Here is a 21,045-nt window from a genome sequence, read left to right on the forward strand (position 1 = left end):
TGTGGTGTATTTAGATTTTAGAAAAGCCTTTAACACGCATAGATGACTAATAAATAAACTGAGTGCCCTCAATATGAACCCTAAAGTGATTGGACTGGGTTAGGAACTGGTTGAGTGGAAGGAGACAGAGGGTAGCGGTAAATGGCGCTCATTCTGAGGAAAAGGACGATATCAGTGGTGTGTCACAAGGTTTGGTTCTTGGACCTGTTCTTTTTAACATTTTTGTAAGTGATATTGCTGAAGGGCTGTCTGGTAACGTTTGCCTCTTTGTGGATGATAACAAAATCTGCAATAGGGTAGACATCCCTAATGGTGTGGATAAGATGAGGAAGGACTTAGCAAAGCTAGTGGAATAGTCTGGAATTTGGCAGCTAAGATTTAATGCTAAAAAAAATGCAGGTCATGCATTTGGGCTGCAAAAACCCAAGGGAATGGTACAGTTTAAGGGGTGAAGAACTTTTGTGCACAAAAGAAGAGGGAATTGGGGGTGATTGTAGGTATGATCTTAAGGTGGGCAATAGGTAGAAAAGGCGACAGCAAAAGCTAGAAGGATGCTTGGGTGCATAGGGAGAGGAATGGCCAGTAGGATGATGCCCCCTGTATAAGACTGGTGAGACCTCATTTAGAAATTATGTACAATTCTGGAGACTGCACCTTCAAAAAATATATAAATAGGATGGAGTCGGTCCAGAGGGTGGCTAATAAAATGGTCAGAGGTCTTTGCCATAAAGCATTAAGATACAGACTTAAAGATCTAAATATTTATACTTTGGAAAAATGCGGGAGAGAGGAGATATGATAGAGAGATTTAATACCTTTGTAGCATAAATGCATAGGAGGCAAGTCTTTTTCAATTGAAAGGAAGCTATGGAATGAGGGGGCATGGGATGATGTTGAAAGGAGGGAGTGTCGCGTGCTCGAGGACCTTGGCATACTGTCAGGTCTTCCCCGGGAGCACTGGGCTCGTGAGTCCTTGGGCCACTACCGTGGAGCGGCAGTGGCAGGCAAGATCACCTTCAAGGTAGAGATGAGACGAGACTGGACCGGAACCCGGACTGGAGTTCTACACAGGAATACACGGAACTGGAACGCACCGGACGGGTGCGCACTGGAGTGGAGCCCGCTGGACTGGAACACACTGGAGTGGCCCCACTGGACTGGAACATACAAGAGTGAAACCCGCTGGACTGGAACACACTGGAGCGGAACCCACGGGACCGGAACCCGCTGGACTGGAACACACTGGACCTAGGCGTCACCTACGCTTAACCACCTTTCCCCGAGGGTTGAGCCCTCAGGTTCGGGCGGCCGGCAGGACTTACAGGAAAAAACGGAACTTGCAAGCAGGAACAGCAGGAATGAGGATCCAGGAGTGCCCCCAGGCACCTAGGCGAAGGCAGGGCAGACAGGCAGAGAATGTCCGGGCTCCGGCAGCAGGCAGGTTCAAAGCAATGGTCAGGTCAAGGAACAAGACTATGTCTGGAGCCTCAGTATCAAGGAGTACTGGCAACAGATAGAACTAGGGCTGAAGCTCCAGAAGCAAAAGAAACACACGGAACACCAGCAGGCAAACACCAGAAGACTAGTCAACTATACATAAGCTAGTAGGAAAGCTATGCCCAAGCAAACCAGTCCTACACTGGAAACATACACGGAGCAAACTCAGGAGACCTAGTAAAGCTATACACCAGCTAAACCAAAGCTGTGCCCAAGCTAACAAGTCCTACACTGGAAACATACACGGAGCAAACTCAGGAGACCTAGTAAAGCTATACACCAGCTAACAACCAAAGCTGTGCCCAAGCTAACAAGTCCTACACTGGAAACATACACGGAGCAAACTCAGGAGACCTAGTAAAGCTATACACCAGCTAACAACCAAAGCTGTGCCCAAGCTAACAAGTCCTACACTGGAAACATACGGAGCAAACTCAGGAGACCTAGTAAAGCTATACACCAGCTAACAACCAAAGCTGTGCCCAGCTAACAAGTCCTACACTGGAAACATACACGGAGCAAACTCAGGAGACTTAGTAAAGCTATACACCAGCTAACAAAAAAGCTGTGCCCAAGCTAACAAGTCATACACTGGAAACAAACACAGGGAACTAGCAAAGCTACACACAGGCTAACAAGCAAAGCTGTTCCCAAGCTAACAAGTCATACACTGGAAACAAACACAGTGAACTAGCAAAGCTACACACAGGCTAACAAGCAAAGCTGTGCCCAAGCTAAAAGTCCTACACTAGGAACATACACAGAGAACTAGCGAAGCTATACACAGGCTAACAAGCAAACTGTTCCCAAGCTATCTAGTCACACATAGAAACTCACACAGAGCAAACACTGAAACAGTGTACAGAGCACTCTACACACCAGGGCCCTTAGACGAAATGCAAACAAAGGCAAGGCTGTAGTCTCTAAGTGATTAATAAAGCCCTTCCACACCAGAGGCACAGCTGCAGCAATCACCTTGCATCCAAACAGAGGCTTGACACACAGAGAAGTCAGCCCAGCGGGAGCCATCTTGGATACTGGCATAGAGGAGTCGGTGGCAGCCATCTTGGAAAAGGCATAGCCCACACAGGTGAGGTTCAGTAGGGCAATCAGCACACAGAGCCAGAGAGAAACTAAGACAGAGACAGACACAGAGACAAGCAGAAGCCAGCACAGCCACTGACTCCCAGAAACAGGGTAAGTCTGAGGGTGGTCACGGCCACAGACGTGACAGGTAGACTATAAGTAGGGTTACCATATTTTGTCCTCTCAAAAGAGGACACATGCCCCGCCCTGCCCCGCCCACACCCTGCCCCTTCTGCATCCTCGCCCCGCCCTGTCACATATTCCCCTCCCCCGGGTCACATATTCCCCTGCCCCCCCGTCACCTCCCCTCCCCTCCCCTTACTTACTATTTACTGCCCTGGTGGTCTAGTGACCTCTTCAGGGCAGGAAAGAGCCCCTCTTTCCTGCTTGGAGCTCTGTCCTGCCCTGCATCCTGTTGCTGTGACAGTCTCGGGATTCAAATGGCCACAGAGAGTTGAAGTCTCACGAGGCTGCGTTAAACTCTCGGTGGCCATTTTGAATCCCGAGACCGTCACAGCAACAGCATGCAGGGCAAGGGCAGCGCTCTGGGCAGGAAAGAGGGGCTCTTTCCTGCCTCGAAGAGGTCACTAGACCACCAGGGCAGTAGATAGTAGTAAGGAAGGGGAGGCTAAGATAGGCCCGCCCGCTTGTCCAGAAATCCGGACAAATGGGCGGACTGGCAAAACCTGTCCGGATGCCCGGACATGTCCTCAAAAAGAGGACATGTCCGGGTAAATCCGGACATATGGTAACCCTACTCAGAAGTAACCTGAGGAAATACTTCTTTACGAAAAGGGTGGTTGTGTGGAACGGCTCCCGGCAGAAACATAGCCGCCGAGAGGGGGGCAGGGGGGAACAAAATTTACCTGGCCTCCAAGGGGCACGCAGCGCCGCAGTCCCACCCACCCTCCGTCGTCAACAGTCTGCCCCTGCATTGAAATTGCAGTCTCACCTCTGTGAAAGCAGCGCTGCAGGCAGCAGAACGCCTCCCTTTGGCCCTCCTTCCCTCCCTGTGTCCCGCCCTCGTCTGATGTAACTGATGAGGGTGGGATACAAGGAGGGAAGGAGGGCTGAAGGGAGGCGTTCTGCTGCCTGCAGCGCTGCTTTTACGGAGGTGAGACTGCGATTTCAATGCAGAGGGCCCAGCTTGGTGGCGGACGGAGGGGGGAAGCGGCAGCAGCGACCTCGGGGGGGGGGGGGAGCGGTGGTGACCTCGGGGGGGGGGGGGGTGGAGGGGGAGTGGCAGCGGCAACCTGAGGGGGTGGGGTGGGCCCGTCCCAGTCTCTCGGCGGCCCTGGGCAGAAGTGGTAGAGACAAAAACAGTATCTGAATTCAAGAGAGCTTGGGACAAGACCTAGGCTCTCTAAAGGAGTGATAGGGAAAGTAGATGGCATGGATGGACAGACTGGATAGGCCATATGGTCTTCATCTGCTTACATTTTTCTAAGATATCTATGTTTCAGCTTTTTTCCATTTATTTTTCTGCCTTTCAATACAGATTTTATTTATTCTTACTATCCAATCTTCAATCTCCCTCTTTTTAATTAATCTATTTCCAGTTTCTATCTCTTTTCCTCACTCTGGCTCTCCCATTCCTCTTCCTCTTATCTCCCAGTCTTTCACTATCCTCTCCCTTCCATTCACATCTCCCCTTTTTCTCTACCCCACTTCCGTCCATCATCTCCATCATAGGAGCCAACTTTTCAAAATTATTGGGGGTGCTAAGCCCAATGAAAATAACCCCTCCCTGGACACAAACAAGGAATTTTCTCAATATTGGGGGGTGCTCAAGCACCCAGCACCCACAGAGTCGGCTCCAATGATCTCCATCCCTCTCCTCCTTCTCCATCCATCCTCAGCATTTTCTGTCCTTCCATCCTGCATCTGCTCCCTCTCTCTCTGCCTTTTTTATCCAGAACTTTTCTCTCTCTTCCCTCTTGCTTCCCTCTCTCTTCCAATTCAGATTGCCTCTCTATCTTCCCTCTTCCATCCAACATCTACCTTCTCTTTCTTTCCCTTCCATCCAGCATTTCTCCTGTCATCTCTCTTCTATCCAGCATCTGCCTTCTGCACTCTTTTCATGCAGCATTTCCCCCTCCCTACTCTCCATCGTAGTTCCCTCCTCTTGCTCTCCACCCTTTCCATCCAGTGTCTCTTCTTCTCTGTCTCCACCCTTTCCATCCGGGTCTTCCCTCCTCTCTCCTCTTTCCAGCCAGTGTCTCCCCCCTTCCAGCCAACATGTATCCTTCTCCCCTTTCTCCTTGTATCATCTCCCCCTCTCCAGCCAGTGCTTCCCTCTGTTTCTGCCCCTTCCAGCCAGCATTTACATCCAGTAGTTTCCTCTTTTCACGTTTTCCATCCACATTTCCTCCATCTTTCTTCCCTCCTTTCAGCCAGCATATTCTCTCTCTCCTGCTCTTCTCTTCCCCTCTCCCATGCATCCTGACTGGACCAGTATTGCCACTACAAAACAAAAAACATAGAGCCTCTCTCTTCAAATGCTCGTTGCCACTCTGCTGACAGTGTTGTATAGTAACTAAGTAAATGTAACTAGTACTGTACTTTCTTTTACTTGTAAAGAAGTACAGGAAAAATTTGTTACTTTTACTGAAGTAACAATTTTACCAATTTTACTACTTTTACCAAGTTACTTCTGATGCTTACAATTAAAAGTAAAAGTGGCAGAGAGATCTAAATAATGATTCCTCAGTAAACCAAGTGAAACAGCAAAACCTGGAACAGGATTTTGCAATTTCAAACCTCATCACACCAGGGGCGTAGCCAGACTTTGGGGGAGGGGGTCGTCCAGAGGTGGTGAGGGGGCACATTTTAGAGCCCCCCATTGCCGATCCCCCCCCGCCATTGCTGACACCTACCCCGCCGCCGACCCTCTCGACCCCCCTCCCGCCGCCAACCCGCCGTCGCCTACCTTTGCTGGCGGGACGTCAGAAACAGAAGGAACCCTTTTGCGAGAAGAAGAGGACCTCGGCTGGCAGGGGTTGGGGTCCCCCACCAGCAAAGGCAGGCGACGGCGGGTTGGCAGCGGGAGGGGGGGGGGGCGGGTCATCGGCAAGGGGGTCCAGGGCCAAATCTAAGGAGGCCAAGGCCCCCTGGCCCCACGTAGCTACGCCACTGCATCACACAAACAGTGGACCATCTCATCTTAAATTTTGATGTTCAGGGATACAAGGGTGATAAGTTCAGTCACTTTGAAACAGAGATGAAGCTGAAGCTGAAGCTGGTTGCAGTTCTTGGTGAACAGGCATATGCCTCTATCATAACTGACTGCTGGACATCCCAGGGAAAACTTTACATTGGCATGACAGTCCACTCAATTGATAGACCGCTTGTCTGGCCTTAAGCATTTCCATACATTTGATATTCTTGCATTAGTTCACGAAGATATTCAAACAGAGTTTGCCATCAGATAATAAATAGGACAACAAAGACAATGATTTCAACTTTGTGAAAGCCTTCTCTGTAGTTGGACAGCATGACAGCGAACAAAGATGAAGATGCAAATAATGAATTAGCACTACTACTAATGCAGATGATAAAGACAATGATGATAAAGCATTCTTTGCCATAAGGAAGTCAAGTGTTTCAGACAGAGATTCCTTTGATCAATACCTGCAGACCAAGTTAAAAGGCATCAGTAATATTGTGGCCTGGCCTGATTTGAAGGAACTTTTTTTAATCAGACTGAACAATCCACTTCCTGATGGTGCAGTTGTTGAACACATTTTTTAGCTGTGATGGATTAAAGACTCAGAAGCGCACTCACATAAGTCAGTGGCGTTCCTAGGGTGGCTGACACCCAAGGCGGAGCGCCGATGCCCCCAACCCCCCCGGGTGCAGCGCCCCCTCGAGTGCAGTGCGACCCCCCCCCCCGGCGAAACGGACACCTCCCCGGGTGCATCTTTACCTGCTGGGGGGTGCCGCGTGCCTGTCGGCTTGCTCGTTCCCTGCTCCCTCTACCCCGGAATGGGTTACTTCCTGTTCCGGGGCAGAAGGAGCAGGGAACGAGCGTTGCCGACAGACGTGCAGCACCCCCTCAGCGGCGAAACGACGGACACCTCCCCCTGGCGAAACGACACCCCCCCCCCGGGTGCATCTTTACCTGCTGGGAGGGGCTGCGCGTCTGTCAACTTCGCTCGTTCCCTGCTCCCTCTGCCCCGGAACAGGAAGTAACCCGTTCCGGGGCAGAGGGAGCAGGGAACGAGCGTTGCCGACAGACACGCAGCACCCCCCCAGCGGCGTGCACCCTGGGCGGACCCCCCCACTGCCCCCCCCTTGGTACGCCACTGACATAAGTGACAGTTATTTTCAAAATTTAGTTTTACTAAAAGCAAAGTAGATTGAATTGTAGAGCAATAATATTGTTGGGATAAAATGTTAACAATAGTTGCATTCACTGTAGTTAAGGTAATGTTACTTTTTACTCGGAAAGTGTTATATTAGGCAGTAACATTTTACTTTCACATAAGTAAAATTTTTAATGTGTTTTCATTGTACTTTTACTTAAGTATTAAAATAACATATTTTTACTTAAGTACTTTGACCTAGTCCTTTGAACAACACTGCCTGCTGGTCTCTCCCCTCTGGCACAGGAAGTTGGTGGGTGGGTGGGTGGTGTGTGTGTGGGGGGGACCGGAAGACCCAGCAGCTGCATGTATAGAAGCTGCAGCCCCAGACCTGTTTTGTTTTACTGCTGTTACTGCTGCTGATTTTGAAAAGCAGAAGCAGCAGTGGTGGAGATGGCAGCGGGAGGAAGGTGGAAAAAGACATGGTTGTGGCTGGGGAACCTTAGCCTCCATAAGCCTCTTATACCAGGCACCTATGCACTCGAGTATAGGCAGTTCATGGCTCAGCTATTTGGAGAGGCTAAATTAGGGCAGGGCTGGGAGTAGGGCATGATAAATTAAAATCCTTGGGATGATAGGGATTTGTTTCTTAGCCTGAGCCCATATTTGTCTGGCATCATGCGAAAGCAAGGACAACAAAATAGTTTATTATTCTTATTATTATAAAATCTTTTATATACTGTTCAAGAGATAATTAAAACTATCTGAGCAACGTACAATAAAATCAACCCACCTCATCTCCTGCCCTCCTAAACCCTCCTAATGGAAAATTAATATGTAGCATGATATGTTTAATTGTCAGAGTTATTGATTTTGCTGGATCGGATACAAATGTATATGTGTGTGTGTGTGTGTATATATATATATATATAGATATGATAGATAGATAGATAGATAGATAGACAGACAACTTTGGAATGCATTACCAAGATCCATAAAAGCAACACAAGACTTGGTAGCCTTCCAGAAACTATTAAAGACTAACCTGTTCTAAGAGACTTATCATTTGAACCCGTCTCAATGAACTATCATCACAACTTTACCAGAGCAAACTAATATTGAACTCTTTTTATTTGTTTACTTCAGACTCATTGATATTACTGAATGTTATACTTTATCCTTGTTCTCAAATATCTGAAATGAATGTATATCTACTCATTTCTAATGTCTACTACATTTTCTGTACCTTAAACACAATAATATTCTGTATTTCTCATTTTGATAATGGTGATTGCCAATGCGGCATAATGTAAGCCACATTGAACCTGCAAAGAGGTGGGAAAATGCGGGATACAAATGCAGCAAATAAATTGCAAAGACTTATTGGAACAGTATCAGATAAATTGCTATGACCATTATTATTATCAGCATTTGTATAGCGCTACCAGACGCACACAGCGCTGAACACCTGACACGAGAGACAGTCCCTTCTCAATAGAGCTTACAATCTAAAGTAATACAGATAGACAAGACAATAAGGGCTAGTACTAGGGGGCAAATGAGTAGTGGCTAGGAGCAGTGGCGTACCAAGGGGGGGCGGTCTGCCCCGGGTGCATGCGCACTTGCTCCGAGTTCTGGGGCAGAGGGAGCTGCAGCGAACAAGCGAAGTTAGCGAACTCGGAGCAGGCATGTGCCGCGGCACCCCCCCAGCGGCGTGCACCCGGGGGGTGTCATTTTGCCGGAGGGGGGGAGGTGTCATTTAGCGGGGGGGGGGGCGCATTGGCGATCCACTCCGGATGCCATCCAGGCCGGGAACGCCACTGGCTAGGAGCCAAAAGCAGCAGTGAAAAGGTGGGTTTTCAGCATAGATTTGAAAATAGGTAGAGATGGAGCAAGACGTAAAGGCTCAGGAAGTTTATTCCAGGCATAAGGTGCCGCGAGAGAAAAGGAACGAAGCCTGGAGTTAGCAGAGGAGGAGAAGGGGGACCATCACCCTCCCATGTAACAAATACTAGCTGGGTGGATACCTAAGTCCATCAACATATCTCCAAAGAACAAAAATCTGAAGATGGACAGCAATCACAGAGACTGGAGTTAACAAAGACAGTGAAACTCCACCTATTCTCAGAAAATGACTCAGAGACTGAAAAGCAAACGCAATATAGAGTGTCATTTATAGCTAAAGCCTAACCCTGAATGTCCAGTCTCTGTAAAGCTGCCCCCAACACTTCTACCTATCTAATTTGACAAAAGAAGTCCACTTACTCTCAGACAAATACTCTTTTAATCCTGTCAGATGCCTTCTGGATGTATATCACAGCAGATGTCCAGACAGAAAGTCTTATGATGTCATTAAAACATGTGACCAGTTACCATGCTCCATCTCAAAACTATATGAAACCAGTTTTCAGCTATCCCTGAGTTTTCATTGGATCGAGTACATCCCACCTGACTTCAGCCTATGGTCCAACAAGAGATTATAAAAAGCCTGGAACATGCTCAGTTCGCTCTCTTGCTCTTGCGCTCTGGGCCTGCTCTCTTTGTCCTATTCCTGATCTGCACCTCCATGGACCTTACTAGACTTCACACACATTCCAGATAAGACTTTCTCCAGGCTCCAGCAACAACCCTGCAACAAAAGACTTCTTTTCCAGCAAGGATCTCCTTCATCACTCCAACCAGCAGCCTCCATCAAAGTGAGTTACCATTAATCCAGCCTAATTTATAATTCAACTTTTAAGCACATTTCCCTTGTGAAAGATCCCTAAAAACAAACCGCCTCTCTTGATTATTACATTACCTGTATTGTAAATAAACATTTTAAAGTTAAATATATGGTCTTTATGTTCTAAGCACATGTCCTTAAACCTTACAGTGCAGGTTAATGTAATTCAACAAATATATATTTAACTCCCCCTTTTCTTATATATTCTTATTCTTATCATATTACCTTATATTTAATTGGTGGAGAATAGAATATAGAATAGAATATTAAATACTATTATATTATTATTTTACAAAGGTAATATCTTTTATTAAATGTAGATATTTGGTATTTGGTATATCCTATATAATTCTCACCTCCAACGTTCTATGCGTCTGCCTGTGTCCATAACTTTCTTCACAGATGGGCGGGAAGGGGGCTCGAGAGGGTTGCGGCAGAGGGGTCCAGGGGTCAGGAACTCCGAGGGGGGTCGGAAAATCGGAGGAAGGGGGTCTGCAAATCGAGGAGGGGCAAGGAGGTGGGGTCTGGAACTCGGAGAGAGGGAGGGGTCTGGAACTCGGAGGGGGGTCTGGAATTCAGAGGGAGGGGGTCTGGAACTTGGAGGAGGGGATGAGAGGGGAGGAGGGGGTAATGCACCACCTGTACAAAACTAAAAAAAAAAAGAAAATGGGGGGAACGACCCTGGAACACGGAGGAAGGGGGGACACTGGAAATGGGTGGGAGGGAGGGACCCCAGGCACACACACTCTCTCTCACAGACACACTCACACCCAGTCTCACTCTCTCTGTCACACACACACACACTCGCAGATTCACTCTCTCACACACAGTCACTCTCACACACACTCTCTCAAACATACACACTCCGAGGAAAACCTTGCTAGCGCCCGTTTCATTTCTGTCAGAAACGGGCCTTTTTTTACTAGTATCAAATATCTAAGTGGCAACAAAATTAAACTGGTTAAATTTCAGTTGATACATAGTTTGGGTTGCCAAGTTTGCGAAAGAGAAAAACCCACCACCTGCTGCTGCCCACACTCCAGTCCACCACCTAACAAATAACTGCAGTAGGGGCAGCAGTGCAGGCTTCGGCACCTGCAGGCAACATTGGAGTCTGCGTGTGTAGAGGGATGAGGGAGAATACAAAAGGTTGCAGGTTGCACTATTTAGCTCCCATTGAGACACAGTCTCCTCCTCAGTCCTCCAACACACATTCTTCCAGATAGGATATTAATTCCAAACATATTCTATGCCCCACAGAACCTTTGGCTTCTCCCCCAAAATCTGTGCAGAGTATAGCTAGGATATTTCCCCATAAAACTTACAATACAAAAAGCAATTCTGATTCTAGTGTCATTTCAATAAGAGCAACATAAATGCTCTCAGTACCAGGCATATTGGGAAGTAATACAAAACGCTACAAAAAATCTACTCAGGACCAAGACCAAATCTGCTATGCCAGTACTAACTTCCAAAACTCACGCAAGGACCTTACCTAGGAAAAGACAGTATTATAAATATTGCAGTGGACCCTATAACATTAATAAGCCTATTGAAAAAAACTGAACAGGTCAGATTACTGCAGCTTACTATATAGAAAATTAATGTTAACAGAATACCTGGCCTTGTTACACACTCAGAACACAAATTAACTCTCACCAAAAACAGAATAACTGACCACAAAATTAAAATAGAAATATGTAGACAAAATTAAACTGGAACACCAAGACTACACACTCTGCATGCAGTGCAAAACCAGAGAAATAGAAAGAAATGCATTTCCACAAACTGTGAAAATATGATGACAGCAGATATTAGGGCTGCCATTAGAAGAGATACAACAAGAGGAACAGCGCTGGGTCTCCAGGCCAAAGAGGGCTCAAAGTCTCCTGAAGCTGAAGAAGGCATAGTCTGCTAGTGGGTTTTGGGGTCTCTTCCCAAATTTCTTCCCTGGGCTCCTTCCCAAATTTTTGCCTTGACCTCAGATATGCCAGGTCACATGCATTTGGCATGTGACATGCAATCAGGCCCCTTTTCAGCTCACACACTTCCTCCCCATTCCCCGGTAGTCTCCTATGTGAGTTTGGCATTGCCCCACCTTTCTTTCCCCTCCCTCATTTCCTCTGGCAGGTCTGGCATCTCCCTTTCCCTTTCCCTCTCCCCCACCCATATCCAGCCGCACAGGCCCTACAAACTCGCCTGTTTGCTGGCACTGTTACATCAGGCCCTCTCTGCCGACCCTGGGGTCCTTCCCTCTGTCACAACTTCCTGTTGCTGTCATCGTGGTGCCCAGGTTCCTTGCTCTCAGTCACCTCTCCCCCCGGTGGTTAGACCTGGTGGCTGCTTTGAACTGATGGCTTACCATTTTCCATGTTCCAGAAGATATGCTGGTCCGGTCCGGATCTTCCAGCCTTCCAGATTGTTTTGGGAGTTTTTTGGACCTAAGCAGTACCCGTACCTGGTGAAGTCTCTTATATGCTGTCTTTATTAACCACCTGGGAAGGTCTCTAGTTTGCCTTGCAACAGAGGTCCTCAGAGGAGTTTCCTTTGGTGAGAGTTTGTTGCAGTGCTGCTGTGCTATTTCCTGATTGTGGCTTTGACCCTGCTTGTCTCCTGGTTTATTCTTCTGTCTGCTGCCCGCCCAGACCTGGCTTGTTTTCTGGTTTTATCTGCTGTGCTGCTGCCTGGAACCCCGGTGTGTTTTCTGGAAGTACCTGCTGTTCGCCAGCCGGCTGCTGTTCCTGCAGTTCTGCCTTCTTGCCCTTCCGGTAAGTCCTGCCAGCCACCTGCACCCAGGGGCTCAACTCCTGAGGAACAGCGGTTAAGTGCAGGTAAAGTTTGGGCTGAATTCCTGCTTGCTCCAGCTTGCGTTGCCTCGGCTGCAGTCCTCGCCTGGTAGTTCCTGTCCTGAAGTTGCTGGTACGTCTGTTCTGCCTTGTCTGTGTTTGGGTGATTCCTCCTGCCGCTGCCGCCCTTCGGCAGTGGCCCAAAGGCTCACTAACCCCGAGGTTCCACAAGAAGCGTGACAGTTGCCACATAGGCAGGATGTGGCAGAGGGAAAGAAGCCTCAGAGTGTCAGGAAAGAGCTTGATATAGTGCCAGTGAACCTGCAAGTTTGTAGGGCCTGCGTGGTGGTGGTGGGGGGGCAGGCAGGCATAGGGAACAAGAGAGGGAAGATGCCAGACACTCAGGAGGAAGGGGTAGAAATGCTGCACTTGAATGGAAGAAGTGGGAAAGCAGCATTTGGATGGAAGGGATGGGAATGAGGGGGAGGAAATGTTGCACTTGAATGGAAGTGGTGGGAAAGCTGCATTTGGATGGAAGGAAAGGGAGAGGGGAAATGCTACACATGGATGAAAGCGTAGCATTTCATGTGCATTTGCAGCATGAATAGAAGGACCCGACATGGTCAGCGGTGGGATAAGGAGATTCTATGTGTGAGAGAGGGACATGAGCTGAGTTTGGCTGAACCACAGGGATAATGAGTTTGATTGTTTGATTGTGACCACTGAGATAGGCGGATAGTGCTACCAAAACACGGATTGTGTCAGGTCTGTCTACTCATACTGCAAATGAAATGGATTTAAGTACCATTTCCTGTGTTGGATTATCTTTTGTCCAGCCTCTACTTTCTCCTGCTTGTGCTATTCCAGGGTAGGGAGGGGGAAAATACTGCACTTGGATAGGAGGGAAGAGAGAGGGTGAAATGCTGCACATGTATGGAAGAAAAGAGAGAGATTTGGGGGAGAAGAAAGGAAAGGATGACAAGATGATGGGGGGGGGGTGGAGAGAAGAAGAGATGCCAAGGTGGTGGGGGAGAGAGAGGAAGAGATGCCAGGATCTGCAGGGAAAGAGGGAAGAAGGAAAGCTGCTGGACCTGCAGAGTGAAGACATAAAGGAGCAAGGAAAGAGAGAGGAGCACTTGCTGGACCCCTGGGGGAGGATAGAGGGAGGAAATAGGAGAGATTCTGGTTTAGGGGGGAAAACAAGAGGAAAGGAAGAGAGAGGGAGAGATGCCGGCTCATGGTGGGGGGCAAAGGGGAATAGAAGAGTTATGTTGGTGGGGCATGAATAGGGATACAGAGATGGGAGATGTTCAATATGGCAGGAAGATGGGGCAAAGACACAGAGATGATGTTGGATAGGATAGATAGGGACACACAGAGAAGACAGATGGTGGACATGGAGAGAAAAGAAGTGCCAAATGGACAAAGAGACTCTGCAAGATAGTTAAGAGAAGGCAGAGGAAAGCAGAAACCAAAGACTGGGACCAAAACCATTAAAAAAAAATAATGACCAGACAACAAAGGTAGAAGAAAGAATTTTATTTTATTTATTGATTAGAATGTGTCAGATTTTGAAATGTGTTTCTGCCAGAACTGGTTTTAGACATCTCCAACTTTCTCCCGAGTGGAGCCATAAGATGTTAAAAAGATGGGTGAAATGGGGAGCCATGAGGCACTCCACATTCATAGGCCCACTCAGGAGAAATGGAGCCTGACATTTTTAACTGATAAGATCTTAATTTAAACCATCTCAAAGCACTCTTTACAAATCCCTATATTATCTAAAAGTCTCAGTAGTATTAATGGTCTAACGACATCAAATGTGCTAGGACATGTTGAAATCTGACAGCCTCCTAACCATGCTGATTTCTCTCCTAAGCTCTGCAACAAGTGTAGGCAGCACTGTTTCTGTACTATAGCTAAGCCTAAACTCAGATTGTGAACTGTGCAATAGATGGTAATGAGATACATGTTCCATAAGTTGTTGTGCTACTATCAGGGGCATTTTCGAAAGAGAAGGGCGCCCATCTTCTGACACAAACGGGAGATGGGCGTCCTTCTCTCAGGGGTCACCCAACTCGGGCATAATCGTAAAGCCATATTGGGCGTCCTCAACTGCTTCCCATCGTGGGGGATGACCAAAGTTCACTGGGGCGTGTCGGCACCGTAGCAAAGGCGGGACAGGGCGTGATTAAGAGATGGGTGTCCTCAGCCAATAATGGAAAAAGCAAGGGCGTCCCTGACGAGCATTTGGTCGATTTACTTGGCGATTTTTTTTCACGACCAAGCTCAAAAAGGTGCCCAAACTGACCAGATGCCCACCGGAGGGAATCGGGATGACCTCCCCGTTACTCCCCAGTGGTTGCCAACCCCCTTCCACCATAAAAAAAATTAAAAAAACTTTTTTTGCCAGCCTCTATGCCAGTCATACCCAGCTCCATCACAGCAGTATGCAGGTCCCTGGAGCAGTTTTAGTGGGTGTAGTGCACTTCAGGCAGGCGGACCCAGGCCCATCGCCCCCCTATCTGTTACACTTGTGCTAGTAAATGTGAGCCCTTCAAAACCCATCTGAAACCCACTGTACCCACATGTAGGTGCCCCCCTTCACCCTTTAGGGCTATGGTAGTGGGTGTAAGTTGTGGGGGAGTGGGTTTTGGGGGGCTCAGCAGCGACAGTAAGGGAGCTATGTACCTGGGAGCAATTTGTGAAGTCCACTGCAGTGCCCCCTAAGGTGCCCAGTTGGTGTCCTGGCATGTGAGGGGGACCAGTGCACTATGAATGCTGTCTCCCCCCCATGACCAAATGCCTTGGATTTGGTCATTTTTGAGATGGGTGTCCTCGGTTCCATTATGGCTGAGAACCAGGGACGATCATCTTAACATTTAGGTCGACCATCTCTAAGGTTGACCTAAATGTTGAGATTTGGGCATCCCCGACCGTATTATCGAAACGAAAGATGGACAGCCATCTTGTTTGATAATATGGGTTTCCCCGCCCCTTCGCCAGGATGTCCTTAGAGATGAGCGCCCTTAGAGATGATTGTCCCCATTCGATTATGCCCCTCCACGCCTTCCATCACCTTAACCAGCAGGGGATGGAAGCCACTGGTCTATAGTTGGTAACATCGTTCTTCCTAATCATCTTATTCTTAGGGGTTAAAATAATACTACCTTCTCCTTGGGAAATTGACCTCATTGTAGCATAATAGCAATGTATTCTCTTAAACTCTCTATAAACATATCCGGGGCTATTCTCAATAGACGGCTGGGACAATTATCCAGTATACAATAAGATGAAGAATATTTAGATACAAAAGATCTAACTATATCTCTGGTAGGTGGAATAAAAGATGACCATAACCTATCGACCACCGCAGACTCCGCTATAACTCCTGAAGGACCAATATACTGTTCAATATCTACAATTGCAGTTGGTAAACCTTTCCTAATGGTAATAATCTTCTGTTCAAAAAAGACTGCTAAATCCATTGCTGAGATGGATTGTTCATTTACTGAAGTCAAATCCTGTGTATCTAACAAATTGTTCACCAAACCAGTCTCCTGGGATTCAATTTAGCTCATCCTACCTATGATTCATAATATTAATTTTGGCTTTTTTAATCAGACTCATATACTGTTGCAGAGCCTTGCACCACTGTTGTTTGTTTTCTTCCAAATTAATCCTACTCCACTTTCTCTAACCTCCTGCAGAGCCTTTTAACATCTAATATTTCCTGATTAAACCATGGGGAAGTTTTCTTCCTAGATTTCAACTTTAATTTCTCTGGCAGCAGCTCATCTAAAATTGTTTTTACTGGTTTCATCCCAGCAAGAGACGAAGTCCACAGATCCTGAGTGTGACAGAACTTGACTATCACATATGTTATCCCAAAGCTGTATTTCATCAGTTCTGCCTCTTGTCCTATAGAATCCATGAACCAATCTGATTTTTTCCTTCTTTTATCACATTCCAATCAATTGAGGGTAAAATCAGCTTTCTATGATTGGTTCAGGGCAGCTGCATCCAGATGGTATTTTTAACATCATACTCATTCCAGTTAATAAATCTGTAAGCCAATAAATTTATCAAATGTCTCTTAACATGGGGAAAAAATGGCCAATGGTCTGGTAAAATTCCACATGGATAAAATATCCAATAAACTTTGAGTATTAGTGTCAGCTACATCATCCTAATGTAAATTTACATCCCCGGCTAAAACCACATTTAAAAACTCAGTACAAATATTTGAAATAAAATTCATAAAATCTACCTGTGCCTCTTTCCAATTCCCTGGAGGGCAATAAAACAAAATAGTACATAATGCCCTTGCAGTGTATCATCACTAATCTTACAAGCCAGAATTTCAAGAGTGGGGGATAAGTATTCTGAAGTATTCAGAAATTGGTTCCACCTTAAAGAACGACTTATAAAGACTGCAATCTTATTACCCTTCTTTTTATTTCAGGTTAAGTGTATAATTTTGTAACCCAGTGGACCAAACTCCTTAATTGCCGGGTCATCCTTAGTGCATAACCATGTCTCAGTAATAAAAAGTAATCCTAACTGATTATGGCTTATTAACTACTGACCTTACATTTACATAACCTATAGGAATAGGTACATATGACCCTTTCACTGTTCATCATAATTGATGTCACTAACTGGTGCTTATAGCCATACACTTTTTTATTATCAATTTGTTATTCCATCCTGGTTCTATTAGGTCTAACATATCACAGTTAAAGTTATCTGTATCACTCCCTATAAACCCATTATATCCCTGCTCCAGTCCATGCCTATTCCCTTTCAACCTATTTCTAGGGAAAATAAGCACCAGTATATTATATCAGTCAAGTGGAGCTATATTTTCAAAGTACTTAGACTTTTAAAGTTACATAGAGGGGAATTTTCGAAAGAAAAGTCCAAGTTGCGATTTGGACATCTTTGTAAACGTCCAAATCCAGGGGCGGGAAAAAACTGTATTTTCAAAAAAGATGGATGTTCATCTTTCATTTCTAAAATACCATCAAAGATGTCCAAATCCAAGGACGTCCCTAGATCTGGACGTCCTTGGATTTGGACGTCTTTGACTTTCGGCAATTTTGAAACCAAAGAAATCCAAGTCAAAAACGTCCAAATGCAAGCCATTTGGATGTGGGAGGAGCCAGCATTTCTAGTGCACTGGTCCCCCTGACATGCCAGGACACCAACCGGGCACCCTAGGGGGCACTGCAGTGGACTTCATAAAATGCTCCAGGAGCATAGCTCCCTTACCTTGTGTGCTGGGCCCCCCCAAAACCCACTACCCACAACTGTACACCACTACCATAGCCCTTACGGATGAAGGGGGGCACCTATATGTGGGTACAGTGGGTTTGTGGTGGGTTTTGGAGAGCTCACTGTTTCCTCCACAAATCATGCGCTGTCATGGACCTGAGTATGACATCTGAGGCTGGCACAGAGGCTGGCACAAACTATTTTTAAAGATTGTTTTTAGGGTGGGAGGGGGTTAGTGACCACTGGGGGAGTAATGGGAGGTCATCCCCAATTTTCTCTGGTGGTCATCTGGTCATTTTGGGCACCTTTTTGTGCCATATTCGTAAAAAAAAAACACGTCTGGGTGAAAACGTCCAAGTGCTCGTCATGGACAGCCTTGCTTTTTTCAATTATGGGTCAAAGACGTCCAAGTCCCGCCTTCACTATGCCTCCGACATGCCCCCTTGAAATTTGGACGTCCTTGTGACGGACTTCAGTTGGAGACGTCCAAAATTGGGTTTCGATTATAGCGATTTGGACATCTCTGGGAGATGGACGTCCATGTTCCGATTTATGTCGAAAGATGGACATCCTTCTCTTTCGAAAATGAGCCTGATAGTAACCTATGGAACTTTCTAAGTATACTTGCACCTATTTGATAACTAACAATCCAGGTTAGCAGCAGATGATACATCAACCATTTCTGTATTTATTCCATTCTTGATGAACATTTTATAAACGTAAAAAAACAGAAAATAAAATAAGAAATTTGTTGCCCTACCTGCGCCTGAAGTCATTCACATAGGGGCACACAAAGGGTATGCCTCTTTGGCATGCCCCTTCAGCATGATGCTTCAGAGACCGGTGTGCTTTTAATCTTGCTAGGCGATGATGTCATCAGTAGCCTCCAAAGTTGCTGGTGCATATTGCTATGTGCAGCAAGTTATTAATCTTATTTTATAGCCCATGGAGGAATAGAGGAACCTTCCCTGTGGTCCTTAAGATGTACGTGAGTCACCGGCTATTCTATCCCTCTGGATCCTATCAAAGAAACTTTCCTATTGAATGTTACTCAAAGGAGCTCCTAGATCTTCCTCACACTTTAACAGATGCTTAGATTTTTTCCTATCAATATTCTTCAGCAATGCATAGAGCGTAGAAATTCTGCCCTTACTGAAACTCAGTTGGAAAAGAGATTCTACTAGTTTTAACATCAGCTAGATTTTGCTCCTTAATTTGCATCATTAAGTCAAAGTCAGGGGTTTTCAATCCAGTCCTCGGGGCACACCCAGCCATTCGGGGTTTTCATGATTGAATTCAATGAGGATATCCTAAAAAACCCAACTGGCTGGGTGTGTCCCAAAGACTGGGTTGAAAACCCTTGACTATAGCATTTGAAGAAAGTCTATATTATATTTTAGCAAGGTGTATTTGCAGTGTCTTATACCAACCAAGAGATCAGACTTCCACATTTCCAAGATTTTGAGGGTAAGAGCAGTGAAAATATTCATTGAAAATATTCATTATCTTACCCTACACAAGATGTCTCTCTTATCAACCACAGATTGTGCCTTGTGGGATTTCTCCTAATTCTTTTTATTCAGTTGTTACCAATGGTTTCTCCTCTAGCTCTTTCCACACACAAGTTGCCATAAATTGAGCTGCTTCATAATATATTTTAAAATTATGGACTACTAGTGCTCCTCGCCTCTTAGGTTTGTACACAACTCTCTGTGCTACTACTGGGGCTTTCTTCTTTCAGATATATTCAAATATTTTTCCTGGAGCTTTTCAAGAATTTACTGGAGGCTTCTATTGGTAAGATAGTGAATAAATACACACATCTCAGTAAAATTATAATTTTCACTCCTTCATTCCTTTCAAGCCAAGAGACACTAAGCTTTAACAATTGGTTTAGCTCCAATTTTGTTCTCTTGAGTAGTTAGAGAAATCAAAAGAAGAACACTGATCTATAATCACCCTCAGGTTAACATCTAAATGCTGTATCTATTTATTTGCCTACTTGAAGGGAAAACGCTCTTTAAAGAAGGCTACCTCCTCATTCAAAATTACAGATGTGGTGTCATACAGTCTGAATGCAGCCATTGGTAGCACAAAGGAACCTGAACTAGTGATTCTACCTGTGTTGGCATGATTACTACATTCATGAGGGCTCCTCACATTTCACTTTTCAAGTTAATGTATTTATAGGCAGTATATCTTTGATTAAAATTATGATGAGTAGAAGGGTGGACAAAAGGGATTTCTCCACAGAACCTATAAGGTTAAAATGAATGATACCTTTTCAGGTAGATGGACCACTCAGTATGGGGTACCACAGGATTCCTCCTTGTTCCCAATACTGTTCAACATGTATATCCACACATTGGGGTTTACTTTGGAAAGAGCAGGTTTCATAATTTTATCTACACTGATGACATAACAGTTTTGATTCCAATTCCTTTTTCTCTAGATCTTTCTAGGGTTCATATTTCCAACTGTATCAACCTTATTGAGAATTGGATGCTACAACATCAATTAAAATGAAAGAAAAAACAAAACTGTTATTAGTGGGAGCTCAATGTTCAGTTATTTCAGAACCTTTTGGTGAAAAAATTAAGACAGATCTGAACATTTTTTTTAGGGAGGCAGATTTTCAATTATTAGTACAAGCTTTGCTCCTGTCTCAGATTGATTATTGCAACATCGTCTTCTTGGATTATCCTACCTTCTCATGAAAGAAGTTACAAACTGTATAGAATACAGCAATACAGCTGATATTTCTTTACCTACAACGTAGAGAATAACTCCTTTCTTAATTCTCCTCCACTGCTTGCCAGTTGAGGCTAGGATTTTGTTTAAGTTATTTTAATTGTATCCTTTTTAAAATTCAACAAGGGTTTGCTCCATATTATGTGTACTCTTTAGTTGAATTCACTCCAATGCTTAAAAACTATTCATTACGTGGTTGTGTCAACCTTTTACTTTCCAAATCCGAAAGGGATAAAATCAAGGAAACTTTGGTGCATCTTTTGCGTATCAAGCAGCAAAGAATTGGAAAACTTGCCAGCTTGTATTCATTCACTCTATTACAAATTATTGTCTATTTGGAAGAGCTTTGAAAACTTTTTTGTATCAGAAGCATATTTTAGGTAACGGATGAAGTACAAATAATGAAAATGAATGTTTATTTTAGGTATATTTTAATTTGTAATTTCTTAGTATTTGTTATTCATGGTAATTGTGACCAATTTTTATTTTGTTTTATAAGGCACAGTGAACCACTTTTGCAGGTATTTGTGGTATATACGAAGAAGATTATTTATTATTTTTACATTTATATCCTGCTTTAACCAAAGTGGGTCACAATCAACATGCACAATTTAAAATC

This window comes from Microcaecilia unicolor, chromosome 4 (assembly GCF_901765095.1).
Source record: "Microcaecilia unicolor chromosome 4, aMicUni1.1, whole genome shotgun sequence".
In the NCBI taxonomy this organism is placed as follows: Eukaryota; Metazoa; Chordata; class Amphibia; order Gymnophiona; family Siphonopidae; genus Microcaecilia; species Microcaecilia unicolor.